The sequence below is a fragment of the Octodon degus genome, unplaced genomic scaffold (genome assembly GCF_000260255.1).
Source record: "Octodon degus isolate 3935 unplaced genomic scaffold, OctDeg1.0 scaffold00118, whole genome shotgun sequence".
In the NCBI taxonomy this organism is placed as follows: domain Eukaryota; kingdom Metazoa; phylum Chordata; class Mammalia; order Rodentia; family Octodontidae; genus Octodon; species Octodon degus.
In genome coordinates this window covers 3,242,422-3,246,649 of record NW_004524694.1, presented here as the reverse complement: position 1 = coordinate 3,246,649, position 4,228 = coordinate 3,242,422, and the positions used below count along the sequence as shown (strand labels likewise).

The following is a 4,228-nucleotide window of genomic DNA, read 5'->3' as shown; positions in this document are numbered from 1 at the left end:
CTCTCTCTCATTGCGTGTTCCCAGAATGTCACCCTTTAATCTGTGTGATTCCCCATGAAGAGAACACTTCTCTAAATTCTTAAGTGGACCCCTCAAGTCCTAAGCATTCACATTTGTGAATTTTTTCTACAAGTTCATATTCTAGTAGCTAGAATGCTGGAGGATTTTATTGTGTGTATATTAAACAAATACTCGGAGCACAGCCCAATAATTGATAAGATGAAAATCATGATAGCATCTTGGGAATAGCTAGGAAGTGACCAGGTTTGTCAGGGGAATGGTTCATCCCATGTTCTGCTCTCAGGTATCCGTGACAATTCCAGTATAAATCATTTTTGGTCTCGGCAAAGTATTCCCTGAATCTCCCAGCTAATGAGGACGAGGATGAGGATGATTTTGGTGCTAGGGATTGAGCTCAGGACCTCATATATCCTAAGCCCCAGCTCTGCCACTGAGCTACTCTTCCAAACCCCAAATTATGCTTTTTTTTGTTTGTTTGCTTCACAAAGTCACTATGTCTTTTTTAAAATTAAAGTAAAATTTACATAACATATGATAAGTATTTAAAGTGAAAATGGCAGTAGCACTTACTTACTACCTCTTCAATTTCTGCGAACACCACTTCCATCTGGTTCCAACAGGTTCTCATCCTGCCAGAGGGTACCCTGCTCCCCTTCAGCCTTTTATTCTTATGGCCCCTCCCCCACCCTAGGTGACCAGTATAGAGTCACTTGTTGGCAAGTGGAATGTTGGTTTTTTTTAACTTTAAAAATGTCAGTAAGTATATCATAACATTTACCATCTTAACCATTTTGAATGGTGCATTTCAGCAGTATATTCACATTATTGTGAAACTGATCGTGAGAACTTCTTCGTCTCGTAGAACCGGAACCGTATGCCCATTAAACAGCGAGTCCCCTCCTCTCTCCCCTTGAAGCCCTTGGTCACCACCTTGTACTTCTGTATGTACAGCTTCAATGACTTTAGGCGTCTCATGGAGGTGGAATCTGATGGTTTTTGTCTCTCTTGAGATTTCTGATATAAATAGAATCTTATAGGGTGTGATCTTTTGTACTTGGCCTATTTCACACAGGACAATGTTTTCATATAATACCCAATGCTCTCAAGGTTTATTTATGCTATAGCAGATCAGTATTTTATTCCTTTTTATTACTAAGATTCAATTGTATGGATATGCTGCAATTTATCCATTGATCTATTGATAGCCCTTTGGGTTTCTACTGTTTTGGCTTTGATATCAGTGTTTGTATACATACTTGTATAAGTATGTTTTTCTTTCTCTTGGCTATATACCTAGGGGTGGGATTGCTGAGTCACAGGGCAACTTAGTGTTTAACCTTTTGCTGTACTGTCAACTTTTTCCAAATTAGTGACTTCATTTTAGATTTCTACCAGCAACATAGAAGTTTCGATTTCTCCAAACCCTCACTAACACTTGTTAGTATTTGGTTTTTTGAACAGTTTTGTTTCCCGGTGCTGGGGACTGAACTCAGGGTGCGTGCTCAGACACAAGAGTTCTGCAGCTGAGCAGTACTTAGCTCTTTTTTCAGCCGGCTGGGAAGAGGGCGGCTATTTAGACAGAGCGCACCTACTGGAAACAGCCGGCTATTTTCCAAAACAAGAAGAGGGTCGTTCTGGGAGAAACCGGAAAAAAGAAGCTCCTTCGGTGCTACAAGAACCTCAGTCTGGGCTTCACGACCCCCAAAGAGGCCATCGAGGGCACCTACAATGATAAGCAGCGCCCATTTACCGGGACGTCTCCATCCAGGGGCGGATCCCGCCTCGCGTGGTGACCAAGATGAAGATGCAGAGGACCATTGCCATCCGCCGAGACTATCTCCACTACATCAGCAAATAGAATCGCTTTGAACAGGTCGGTGCACCTATTCCCCCTCCTTCAGTGACGGCGTCACAGTGGGCGAGGGCAGGCCCCTGAGCAGGACAGTGTGCTTCAGTGTGCTTAAGGTCACCAAGGCCGGAGGCACTAAGAAGCAGTTCCAGAAGTTCTAACTTCACCTGGCCACCCTCCAAAGGGAATAAAGCTATTCTGACTCTAGAAAAAAAAAAAAAAAAGCAGCACTTAACTGAAGTGTTTTTTGTTTTTTTGTTTTTGTTTTTGTTTATAGACTTAATTCATTTTATTTTTCTTGTGTAAAAACCCTTTATGTTGCAGCTACTGCTGGAGCTTGGGTCCTCTGGACAGAGACTGGCAGATGACTTTAGGCCAGTCGGGTTTTCAAAGATGGTCGGTGAATTCCTGATAGGGAGACTTGGTGAACACAGTCTCTTTCCAGAGGTCAGGGGTCAGATAGCTGTAGGTCTTGGAGATGGCATCAAAGGTGGCTTTAGCAAAGTTGCCCAAAGTAGCAGTGCAGCCCCCAGCAGAGGTGCAGCAGTCATTAGTACCAGCCATCATCAGCAGCTTCTTGGGCACAGGGGCTGAGACAATGCCAGTGCCTCTGGGGGCAGGGATCAGACACCAACACAGAGCCACAGCGCCTGTCACCTTGCAAGGACCAGTGTGGGGCTTACCGATCTTGTTTCCCCAGTAGCCACTCCTCACGGGACAGTAGAGAGCTTGGCCAGGATGATGGCCCCACGAATGGTAGTGACTACTTCCTTGGAACACTTTACACCCAGACCAACATGACCATTGTAGTCCTCAAAGGCGACAAATGCCTTGAACCTGGTCCGCTGGCCAGGATGAGTTTGCTTCTACACAGAGGACAAAGAGTGGATTCCTGTCACCAAGCTGGGCCATCTGGTCAAAGACATGAAGATCAAATCCCTGAAGGAAATTTACCTTTTTTCCTTACCCTTCAAGGAGTCAGAGATTAACTGAAGTTTTGATTTGCTAATGAAGCTGAATCCATTTTTTCTTAATGAAAGATGAATGAATGAATGAATCCTATGCCAGTAATAGGAAACTGGAAGGGCCCTTTGTCATCCTCTCATTAGGATCTGACTGATGACATCCTGCTGGGCCTCTGGCCTGCCAAAGTCTCTGGTCATTCCTTTCATCATTCAAAACCAAGCAGATTGGAGTCTGCGCTCCAGAAGCCCCGAGAAGCCAGGCCACAGACCCAGCACAAGGGCACAGAGGAGGGAGCACACTGCCCACAGCACTCAGCTAGAGGTGGAATCAACCCTGACCTATGAGGCTCAGAAATGTGTGGGAGACATTTTGGTTGTCATGACAACTGAGGTGAGAGGGGCAGCCGGGGCTGGCATCAAAGGGTAGGAGCAGGGATGCTCAATGTCCTGTGCGATGCATTTTCAAGGAACGCCCTATATAGATCAGATTCCACAAACAGCAATGCCAGGGTGCCTGGGCTGGCCAGACATTTCTCAGGAAGTGATCTAGTTGCCCAGAGAAATCAGGGTGACATCTGGGCAAATCAAAGGTGAGGCTAACGCCACAGCAGTGAGCAGAAGGCACTGCAGACTCCGCGTTCACGAGCCAGCTGGCAAAGGTCGTGCTGCGGTTCTCTCGCTGGATCTTCATCACAGCGCACACCGGGCTGCTCGGTGGCCATAACAAAGCACCATGACCCGTGTGTGGCTTAGACAGTGTGCACTTATTTCTCAGTGCTCTGCAAGCTGGGGGTTCCAAGATCAAGGACATTGATGCCGCTGTGGACTTCTTGTGTCCCTAGTTACTTCCTAAACGTTCCACACTTCCACTTGTTATCACGTCAGGTATTGGGGTTTCAGCATGGTGCATAGTAGCAGCCGATGTTCCCATTCCATAGATAGAAAAACTAATACTGCGCAGAGGAAATAGCTCGCCAAAGGCACGCCTCTAAAGGATCAAGGGGGGATCTGAAGGCAGATCTGGTGGGCTCCAAAACTTGACTTTAACCTCCAGGCTGTGCTCACTCGACTCCCACCACTCATTTAAACCAGCGCTTTGGAAGAACTGCAAAGGACCGACTGCTGGCAAACAGATGGCCAGTGACCCCCAGCCCCCAACAGTGGAGGAGCAAAGAAGAAGAGCTTAGAATGATCCTTAAGGCACCCTAAGTCCAGGCCTTATCCCTGGGCTAAGAAAACGGAATTCCAGAGTGGCTAGTGAGCTGTCCCTAGCTGGGCAAAGCCAGCGTTAAAATCACGCATGCCTGATTCCCCTTGGGGCCATTTGCCACACACCCCCGGCTAGCTTGGCTCTAGAGCCCCAGCTCTGCTCCATTTTCCACAGTGACGAATC

The 4,228-nt window shown here is 46.8% G+C and overlaps 1 pseudogene; it reads left to right on the top strand.

Moving 5' to 3' along the window:
- Nucleotides 1–277: 277 nt before the first annotated feature.
- Nucleotides 278–2,031, top strand: LOC105743346 (annotated as a pseudogene).
- The last annotated feature ends 2,197 nt before the right edge of the window (nt 2,032–4,228 follow it).